The following is an 11,848-nucleotide window of genomic DNA, read 5'->3' as shown; positions in this document are numbered from 1 at the left end:
CACACACACACACACACACACACACACACACACACACACACACACACTTTTTTTTCCATGCACAAGACGCACATTCAAACGCAGACACAAATGCATCCTCAAACTGAGACAACTGCTGGACATGTATCCACGTAGAACACATCCAGTCTTGCACACTTGAATACATCTGCACCTACTCGGTGTCATAGCAATGTGTCATTATCATGCCGGGTCACTGGGTGCACTTTAGTCTGCAGCCAAGCAAGCAGCAGACTCAAAGAGGGGAAGGACGCCTGTTACTGGATCTCAAAAAACGTCTGACACGGCGGGGGGGGGGGGGGGGTCTAATTGTGGAAGCTGGCCGGCATACAAAACAAAAACTGTACATCACTGCTTTATCCCTGCGTTTCCATCCAATTTGTTCACCAAAGATTTGTCTACAGGAGTGTTATACGTCTGCTCCTCTTTCCTGTTGATGGACAAGAGCGCCCCTCCCTTTCTCCCCAGGACTTAATGTTTTCAAGGCCGACGCTCGCGGTATGAGATGAAAGCACTCCATTAGTGCTTTGTGTTGCGTCAGTGATGTGGTGTATTTTCAGAGACCTTGCTTGATTTTTCACTTTGACACACTTTCACGTCTTGTTTCAGCAGCGGAGCAAAGTGATGCGCATGTGTCACTCCTGTTCATGCATCCACCTACGGATCACCTCTCGTCTTTCCACCGCATCGGGCTCTTAAACAGCTCCACCCGAACACAAATAGATGAGTGACATGAGTAACATTTGACCGCTAAAATCTGATCAGTTCATCCACGAGTCCAAGTGGACGTTTGCGCCAAAGTTGAAGAAATGCACTCCCCTCCCCCTGCATTATGTATTGCTACCGGTTAAATAACCGTTTACGTGTCCTCATTCAGTCTCGAAGTATAAATCATTATTTAGACTTGCAAACACAAACTGAGTAATAATGACGGTGCTGCTGTAAAGATTGTGGTAATTATTTTTGACTTCTGATCGCTGTTTGTTTTGGAGTGAGTCAGACCCTCTACACCCATCCACCATCTGCCCCGTCCCCTAATATCATGAATAAGACAGATATTTATGAATGTAACGCCCCATTAACATTGCACATTTGTGTTATACAACGCTGAGAAGACATTTTCATTCAAAACTTTATTAGATTCGACCAAAATGTGGCTCATAAGTCGTGTTCATGTGACACATTATTGAGCAGTAAAGGTCAGAACAAAGGGAATCATTTCTTTCTTTTTTTACATTCACATTCTCACCAAAGAGTAGTTGAGTTTGAGCCACATAAATTGAATTTTGCTGATGTTTGCACATACAGGTTCATGCATATTTTATACTGTATGTTATATAATATACTGAGCCATTGGCAGGTTGAAACTATACGGAAATATTGTCTCTTCATGTTCATTCATGTAGCTCGTTGCTATACTGTTTCTGCTCCTCACAAATATGACAGCAGCTCTGCCTGTTTGCTCGCAGCCACCTTTCCACACAAAAAGACATGTCGTGAGCAATTGGCATTCTGCATACGTTCTGCAAATGAATCAATATTTATTCACCCACAGCTATAACAAATATTAGTGTTCAGCAGGGAACTGGCATCGTCGAGCTCTGCTAGAAACAGATGAAAATGTAATGCATTTTCTACAGTACATTTATGATCAAAATACAGGAAACTGATTTGAGTAATTGGACCTTCCAGAAGGTTTCAGTAGAGGGTTGTTTGTTATGAGACACCCATGTTAAACAGTATCACTGGCAGGCTTGGGTAAATACCAGTAACAGTCTTTCCAGAATTTGTTAAGTTTATTTTGTGATGTGGATGTTTTCATAATGATGGCAGCGTTCTTGTATAGTGCTCTCATATATAATTACAATTCCCTGAATATGTGAGAAAGATGTTTTTGCTATACATGGATTTCGTCAAATTAGAGATTTAAATTATGATGTGGTGTCACAATGTGAAATGTTGATATGGCCCACTGATTTTTGAGATGTAAAAATGGCACTTCATATCAAAAAGGTGGCCGAACCCTGCTACAGTATACATACACAGTACTTATAACAATAAAGCATCAGGGTTACCAACATGTTGGCATTTATATGAACTTTTATGATGGCAAATCAATAGAACTCTCACACACAGGCATATCACCCCACCACAACTCAACCCCTTCTACCCTGATTCCTCTTAGGAGCCATCGGTCAGTATGCGCCCAACGACCACAGCCCAGACAGGTCATAAATCTCACTGATTCACTACCTCCACGTCATCCTACAGTAAAAAGCTGATAGTAGTGTGAGTCGCCTCGATTCACACCAACACACGGCAGCACTGCTCATAAAAATCCTTTGTCTTGTTTCTATTGATGGAGTTTGGGCTTTCGAATGGAGTGCCAGTTTCCTTGTCCATTTAGCCGCCAAAGCTCGTCAACAGCAATCGATTCTCATTGAAACTACGAGTCTATTAGCACTTCCTCTGAAGCGTTTCTCCCTTGAAATGCCTACCAGCTATGGGTGAAACTCTTCATAGTAACTTTATTACTGTTCGTGAATTATTTATTCTATATTTGAACAGTAGTGAGTTGTTAATAAGTCTGCTAATCAAGCGTATTTATCTTAGCAAATCATTAGTAAAGCTACTGACTTCCTGTAAAGCACGGCAATAAGGCAGACTGAGAACATCAGAGGTCAGGGTGGTCCGGTTCTGTTAAAAGCCGTTGCTATTAGGAGCTATTGGATTCGAACAGGGACTTTGGGAACTGACAATTGAATATAAAGCAATGAATGCTCACAGAGTCTTGTATGTTTTTACATGAGCCAGCTGACAACTATTCTCAAATCCTGTAAGAAATGACATTTCGGTGATGTGAGGTGTTACACCTCTGACAACCGCCTTTGAGGAAAGGACAGCAGCTACGACGTGGTGTTTCCAACAGGTTTTTTGTGGTGAATGGAGACATAATAATTCTCTTCCTCTCTGGGTAGGATTAATTATAAAGCCAGTGAGAGTGTAATGAGGATTTTTCTAATCAATACTTATTGCCTTCCAGCACAACAGACGGCAAAACCACTTTTCTTCCCAAAAGATATGTAGCTCAGACCCACTTCTACTCCCACTCTGGCCAATCAATTTCGTCCAAATCCTTTACAGGTCACAAGTTTGTTCGTAGGAGCAATTTCCTGAATACAGGCAAGAAATGAAAAAGAGGGAGTGATTTAATTCAACAGTTCTTGAGTATGTAGATGTGCCTTATTTCACTAAAAGAAAGGATTTGTAGTGGAGAAAGCTTTTAGATCTAACTGTCAAGAGGCCCTGCAGCACACTGGCTCCCCTGACAAAAGCCTCTCTTTCAGACTGGGTAGCTTTCATTATTTCCTGCGGTTCTTTTATCCACTTGAATGCCTGGACCATTCTCACCACTGTCGCCATACACCAACTCCACAGCCGTAAAAAGTGTATGGAGAAAACTCATCAAACAGGAACAATTTAGATCTCACCAGTAACAACAGCGTGTGGAAATTGCTGGGATCAATTATTTATTTTTTTTTTTACTTCTTGGTATATTAATACATGCCTATGTTGTCATTGTAAGAGCGCTGTTGGCGATCCAAAAGACACATTTAGTGCAAGATTTAGTGAGTAGTATGCCTCCATACTGCAAACCTCACAGGAAAGGGTGGTGTTTACATGGGCATAATAAGGGAGTAGTATACAAAAGAGTTAATCCAAATTGGTTGAATTTAATATCTTTCATCTAAAAAATGAATTCCAATGTTCTGCAAAGGATGTTTTTATTCATGAACAGCATAAGTCCTTGTCATGACCACCCATGATAGGTGAGAGAGGGGATTACATTACTGTCTACAAATGGAGACAAACTCTACAAGAACGGTTTTGGTGTTTTTCAAAATGTGCCAATGTACAGAATATTTTTCTGAAAGTATTAGGTGTCTGAAAGATCTTAACATGACTGTTATAGCTGATATGACAAGACAATAATCTGTCTTTAGCCAGGCCAGTGGCATCATGGCTCTATGGATGGCTCCACCACTTTGGTCAAGACTGAAATATCTCTGCAACTATTAGATGGGTTGCCATGAAATGTGGTACATCCATGTCTTAGTGTAGTGCATTATTTATAAACCATGAGTAAAACCCAAAAAATAACTCCTAACATTAACAATGCTACCGACGCCATCACCTGCAGCGGCCGAGGCTTCAGCAGCATCTGCAGTGATGTGTCAGGTCAACAATACTGAGGTGGCTGCCTCACCATCAACCATCTTTGAAGCTTTTTTCCACATGATGACTCTCTATTCACTGTCATCATAACTTAAGAGAATGGATATTAAAGCTGACAACACTGTGCATCACTGTGACAGGAGCCACTGCCAGCATTCATTCATCATCTGAAGTAGCACAACGGTGAGAAATTAAAGTTTAATAGAGACAATATTGTACTTTTTGATCCATTCATGCTTGGACTTGGCGCTAGCATCCCTACATTAAGTAAAAATGGCTGCTGTACATTGATTAAACTTCTTCTCCAAATCTCTTTTTATGACATCCATTTAGTACTAAACAACAGTGATGTGATCTCTGTATAAATCAATAAACCTTGTGCTTTAAGACTCTGCATTGAGGTTTTTTATTGGCGTGCTAGAAGTGCATTAAGTAGAGTGACTTGGTTTACTAAAGTCACTTTAATCAAGCTACTTGGCGGCATTTATTTCCCTACAAAGCTACAGCTATTTTATTCAAATTCAAAATAACAAAAGGCAGAAGTTACCTACAGTGCCACTTAATTATGTTTTGTTCATGTTTGCTGTTGTTTGCATTCTCATGGATAGTTAAAATACAGTTCAAGTTATGTTGAGATAACAAAAATAAGGAGGCCAGGACAGAAGGAAGACAGACGCACACCTTTTTGGGTGAATTTGTCTGGGAATCTTACGTATGCAGTTTCTTCACAGTCACTGGACGTATAAAAAAGCCAATGCAGGGGGTACAAAATAAATTAAAAAATATCAGCCATAAACATGAATAATAATAATAAATGTTGAGTTCTCAGGGCATTACAGGGAAGTGGAAGTTATCAGGAGAAATTCGCCAGTTAACCTGGTGCACTGTTTGCCAGTCATGCATCATGTGTTGAAGTTAAACACCACAACTAGTACTGATAACCCGAGTGTGACGGAACATGCCCCAGTTTCTCACTGATGTTTACACTTTACACTCAGCTGCGTGAAGGGCAACGTCCTCGTCATCAACATGGAAAGATAACGAGCCTTTCGTTTTGCTTTCTGAGACTGGACCGTCTTTTATCGAGGAGTGGACGGAACAGAAGAAAGTGTTTGATACTGAACAAACACTTTCTAGGCAGGGACAGAGCCCAACACAGTGCTTTTTACATTGCACTTTAAATGCCCTCCTTGCAATAATAAATGTTAAGAGAGGCACGGGCATGCTGGGAAAAAGCAAGGGTAGTTTCCAAGGAAACAAACCATATTGATGTTATTGAAAGAAATTAAGGAAACCATCTTACAGGAAGAATTGAAACCGTGGGCACTAAACGACTCAGAAGGTCTTTTGTTCCAGCAGTCAGATTTTTTAATGAACACTTTTAGATGTGGTTTTTAAATTAAGCATATTTCTGATGTTAATGTGTTATTTATTCATTGTATAGTGTTGCTTGTCTGTTGTGCACTGTGGAAACTATGTCTATTGTTGTTGTGATTTGGTGGCAAAAATGAGTTTCCCCACTGGGGATTAATAAAGCTTTTCCAATCTAATCATTTGTCTGAGAAAGACCAATTTTATGTCCAATGAACATTTTTTTTGTCTGTCTAAATAAGAGTTATTGCTTTCATATATAAGCGAAAATGTAGATAAAGGAGAAGAAATTCTCAATTGACAGTGACTTGGCCTGTTTTACACAATAAGTATCATAAACAAACCTTTAAAAGCACGAGAAAACATGAATCATTTCTGAACATGAACTTCTCTCAACGAGAAAACAAACAAAAAGCCTAAGGTTGCTGCACTCACACCGACTAGGAAAGACATGAAAGTATACACACACAGAACCAGGCCATTAAATTGAGTAATGACCCGTTAGAAAGTCATAAGTCAGATGATTTACAGTTAGAGGTATTTGTGCACTAATGATGTGCACTGATGAACGATGACAAATTCACAGAAATATTCACCGTATTTAGCGGCAATATAATTCAAAGAACCCATCTAATAGTCGTTTAGTCTAGGACGTGTTTTGCAATGCTCTGGGAGAATAGCTATGTCCAATCATATTCTGGTTCACACCTATATATCTGCTATTCAGGGGGACGGGGCTTCAGCTTCAATCAGCAATTACGCTGTTCATTATCACTGTGCAATGAAACTGAGCTCAAGCACCCCAACTGAGAGTCGTTCAGGTTTCGGCTTGGTCTTTGGACGCCATTACAGAAAATAGTTGGCAATAAACACTTATTAAATATTAAAAATTCCCATCTAACAGTTCTGGCAGAGTGTTGAACATCTTTGCTATGAGAGCGGCTGATCTCCTTTCCTTATTACTGCACTATGCCATTTCCAGACAGGCCTTTATGTAACCAAGGCCCAAGAGGAAAAAGTTAATTTACAATAAATACAAAAGCTACCAGGCTGCCTTTCAACTGGACCTCTTTAACACTGTATATGTATCTGAAAAACACTGACGCAGCTTGTGGGCTGTAACCTTGCACAGACTGAGTTGGACAGACGAGTGTGTGGGAAAATTTCAAAAGTTGTTTTTCCGTGCATGAACTGCTGTATGCGAGTTTTCTTAAAGACTGAGGTCTAGCCATGCTTGTTTACAAGACTGCCTTCCTGCTGCACACATCAGTTCCCTGTGCTATTTTTGAACATTTACACACAAGATCCAATGAAAATCAACCTCGTCACACTTAAATCCTTGCACAAAGTTCCTGAATAAATGTATCCACAAGGTCAGATTCAAACCCCTGATCCAGTCCTGATAAAGATCAACTACGCTGCTCAGGTTCTGTATTCAAAATAGCAATTATGTTCCATCTGTTATCAAAAGCTCCTGATTTTAGTGAAGACTATGGGGAATAAAAAAAATCAATGCTCAGCTCAGGAAACATTGATTGGTGAACAAATGAAATCTATAAAGAGAAGCAATATGCGGCTTCTTTGCTGGTAATTGGCGGATAGGGAGAGGGAGTCTTGTGCACACGGCACACATAATGGCCACTTGTGGGGGACAGCGGTCAAGAGGCATCGCATGTAATGGAAGGATGTGAATTGCTGTTGGCACAAATTACACATTGGTCACTCAAGGGAAGCCCTTGTACTGTAGGTACAACAATTAGAACCAGCAGTAATGGCAGACTTCTGTCTGACGGGAAGGACAGCAAGCGTAAAGGGGCTGCTCTGAGGTGAATGGTGCTCTGTGCACATTAATCCTCTTATTCAATCTGTGTCAACAGCCTGCACTTGTGAGCAGGTAATTCATCATTTATGATAGAATAAATAAAGAAAATCTATAGCAGCTTTTATTCTGGTGGTAACTCATGGCTTCACAGGTGTAAAACACACAGATAGACATACAATGAAACTAGGGATGTTAATGATTAATCTGTTCATAATTTAAAGACTCATCTGTGGTCAGGAGGTCAGAGCAGGCCACTATATTTTTCTAATTGATAAAAAGTATTTGTAGGCTACAAGCAGCAACAGAACGATTGCACTGAATGTGAATTGCCCATGTCAGCAGTTTAAACGCAGCTCTCATTTAGGAAAAAAAATAATGTATTTTATATGCTTTGAATGATTAATTATCAATTATTAACGTGATCAATGAGCATCTAGGACATTGCTCAATGTTACGATAGACAGAATTCTAATCATGGCAGGCAAGAGCAGGTCTTTTATTCATTATCCATATGGTTGATTGAGCTCAGTGATGCACACAGACAGGTTTAGATGCAGTGGGAGTGCATGCTGAACGGCATAATTATGACTCATCTGCGTGTGTGTGTTTGTATATATGTCTGATTGAACAACATACTTAGGATTCTCCTGAAGATGCTGCGGACCTTGATAAATGCCTGACTGACTCCTGAGGTAAAGAAAGCCTTTTCACACACGGCTGGCTTGTTTTGAAAAGCCAGGGTGCTATGGGCTGTATAATAAAAGCTTCTAGAGCTGCTAATGGCTTCCCCAAGAAGCAAATTAACAGATAATGAAGATCTTCTTGGACAAATCAAAACAACCTGTGTGCAAAAAAAAAATACACAAATGTAAAGTGTGCGGGTAGACAGAAATCTATCTGTAACAAAAGTCGTTGTTGTTTTAATTCCCTCTAAAACACGGAATCAACTTTAAATCATTGAAGAAAACTACAGCAAATGTTTGGGATGCACATAACTCCATTGGCCTCTAAAAGGAAGTGAATGAACAAATGAGCTGGAGGAATAAAACTGCTGTCCACGACACTAGATTAGAATTAGACTGCACACCCACAGGAAGATGCTAATGCAGTGTTAACGTGAATGTTCAGAGTTGCTGCCTCTCTACAGTAGCTCTCCTTCATAAGCTTATGTGTCCTCAAAACAACCCCATTGGCTGGTCCAGGTGAGCTATCGCCACTGATCTCTCTTCAGTTCAGGCTGTTTGTTTGTGATGCTACGGCATGTGTTGCATTTACAGTACATCTAAACACAGAGAAAGACGGGTCTAACAAGTCTAAAATTCCTTTTTAATTTATCAATTTTTTTATTCTTGTTCTACTTTGAACAACTGTATTTATTCAAGTTTCCCACCAAACAACATTTTACAAGATTACATTTGAACACATCATGATGAAGTAATAATTCACCTTCACCCAATATTCATTTATACTGAACAGAGGATGAACGCATCACAACGTAACTCAATGCAACCTCCGTAAGTTAGCGGTTAGCTCTCGTCCTGTCGATTCTAACACCGACTTGTTGTTCACTTTTTAACATTATCAGGATCGACAACTAAAAAGCATTAACGCTGATCTCCTGATCACATATTTTTACTGAATGTTGACCGATAACGATGGTAGGTAAAAGTGTGTAATGCGGGCGAACCGTGAGACATTTAAAAGCAGCAGTCAGCACAGATCTGTTCTGTAGTGTGAACAGCTTCTTGAGAAGGACACGAGCCACTGGGTGTGAACTTTTGTTCTCCCGTGAAGAGAGCTCGGTGAGCCGGAGACAACTCTCTAGTTGGCCTGTGTGGAAGATTGTGGATGGATGAGGCTGTTCTCCTCTTTAACGACCCAACGCTTCCAGTCAAGCACATCAGTGGATTAACCTGACCTGGCTTTGTGCCAGCTCTCACACTGTGTCTCCCCGACAACTTCAGCTTCTGCGGCTATGGACATTGTGTGTAGTGAACATCTCAGAGGACACTGTGGGACGCCACAACTCAGTCATGCAGGGCAAAAACAGTCCTGGGCTCCAAAAAAGACAAAATGAAATGTTTGGTGGAACGGCAATGATATTAATTAAAAATTCACTGGGACTAAAAAAAGGCTACATCCTTTTACAGCATAGCCAACATTTCAGGGACGGCATAGCAGTCTCAAGCTGTCACAACACTGTTGTTGGAGGGAGATGGTCCGGCCTGGCTTTGACAAAAAGAGACAATAGTGAAGCAGGGCAACTTTGCCAGCAGAGGTATCCAATTGGTAAGCCCTGAAGGAATGGGAACTGGCATTGTTTACTTGCTTGAACAAAGTTACTGTATGTTTGCCAATCAGTCCGGAAGTTAGCATATTTGTGTTTCAGTTTGTATCTGCAACTTCATGTTGAACTGCTAGGAAGAGCCTGGAGGGACTTTGTGAGTGACGGTACGGACCAGCTGTATGATTAGCAGTGGTTTGGATGCCAAATATAGCAGAGCATGAGAACAGGATCAGGTAGTCTCCAAGGCCACCTTACAGTGTTTCATTGAGCTCCCTGGCCTAAAAGACGGGACGGTATGTCCGCGAGCAGCGACATCTTGTCCTGAACCAGACTCGTATAAACAAGAAACCTCTATGATGAGGTAACTCAAGCTGATGTTTGACATGATAGAGCTATCTGTCCAGTCTATGTAAAATGAATCCATCATTCAGGGATTCAACGTTTTCCAGTAGTAAGCACACTACAGAAATTGAGCATCATGGACTAATATCGTTTCTTGTAAAATGTCTGGTGTAATCCGTAACACCGGGGGGAATATTTCCCAAATGTGGCATTCCTGTAATAAAACGCATGCTGTGTAATAAAGGTAGGTTGGATGTTTTGTTAAAGCTTTTAAACCCATACTGCATCAAGTAATCCACACAGCCAGCAGCTCTTCCATGGGAGTATCTTACAACCACTTTACCGACAGCAATAAATATGTTCGTCTCGAAATGTTGTCTTTTTTGCGCTGTGTCCTTTTTTGGTAAAAACAAAAAGTAGTATAAAAAATGAAGCGCCTAATGGATCCGGATAATAACTGCTCACCTCTCTTCCTTCAATGATTCAGGAGAATATAACTCACTGCATGTCAAGGACAGTGCTGAACTCCTACCTCCCTCCACAAGAGGATGACCCCATCTTGATCCTGAGCACTACACTGAACCCAGTGAACTGTGACAGTATGAGCCCCTTACACCTGTCTATGACCTCACACACTTACACACTCATCCTTTATGATTTATAAAAACAAGACCAGTCCGTGGAGAAGCAAATCCTTCATTGTTTATCTTGGAAAAAGTTGAAATGACTCGTCTTTCTGAGAGATGAAAGAATGTATTTTTAAGCACAAGCTGGCGCAGTGTTTCTGCAGGGGAGGATCTCGTACCAGCCCTGTAGCCTTCCTCCCAGCAGGCTCAGAGGGATGGGTCCAGCTTCCTGTTGCAAGCCTCGGCCTGGCACGAGGGCACACGCAGCTGCTGGCTTTTATTTGGGCAGCTTTTCTACGGCGTACTCACAGGGTCTTACATTTACCAAGATGACTGAGAATATCGGAAAACTTTACGATGCAATGTCACTATTGACCTCTGAAAGGAGATCTTTGTGCAGGCTTGAGTTCCACTGCACCACACGTACTTGACTGCCGCCCACTGTGAGACGTGGATGATGTCATGCTGTAACATCCCCCATACTAACCGTCTAACAAATGCAGTCAGACATTCTCATTCGTCGTTCTCATCACAGGGTCCACACAGGGTGTAGCTTATCTACCAGACAGAACATGTCACGCGTTTATAACCCATTCTTTACTTGCTGATACATTATGCATGCTTGCATTTTGATCATATCATTCAATCCTAGCAAGTTTTATCATAAGTCTAAGTTTTCTGTCTTCAGACATGCTGCAGGCACATGTGCATTCATTTTGCATGAATTGATAACTGACTTTGCTGCACCAACATTTAATTCTAAACTACATTGGAGGGAGCAGGTTAGTCCTCAAATATACGAGCTGACAGAAGACTATGAAGTGCGTACTGTATTCAGTCTTTAATCAGCACACTTTGCAAGCAAGCTTTTTCTGGCTGAGATTTCAAGCAACTGATAGGGGGTAGCGTCTTAACGGGATTATAAAGAGGAAGGGCTAATCCAACACACAGCCAGCTAACTCTCTGCAGGACAAGGAAAGCACACCCCAGGGAGGAAAGAAGTGACGTCTACAATCGCAGTACAACAATGTGTTTGTTCACCAAAAGCCAATTCTATATCAAAAAATATAAATTTGAGAGTGTAAAAAGCACAATGACGAAGCAAAATCTTAGCAGCCTTGTAACTCAGGCAGACCATCTTCTGCA

The 11,848-nt window shown here is 41.0% G+C and overlaps 1 protein-coding gene across 1 annotated transcript in view; it reads right to left on the bottom strand.

Moving 5' to 3' along the window:
- The window catches only part of prkcaa (protein kinase C, alpha, a), a 147,513-nt gene that overhangs the window by 93,533 nt on the left and 42,132 nt on the right, over window positions 1-11,848 (bottom strand). The window lies entirely within an intron of this gene.

Source organism: Anarrhichthys ocellatus, unplaced genomic scaffold, assembly GCF_004355925.1.
Source record: "Anarrhichthys ocellatus isolate YVR2014 unplaced genomic scaffold, GSC_Weel_1.0 scaffold31, whole genome shotgun sequence".
Lineage (NCBI taxonomy): Eukaryota > Metazoa > Chordata > Actinopteri > Perciformes > Anarhichadidae > Anarrhichthys > Anarrhichthys ocellatus.
This window is presented reverse-complemented; position numbering and strand designations above follow the sequence as displayed.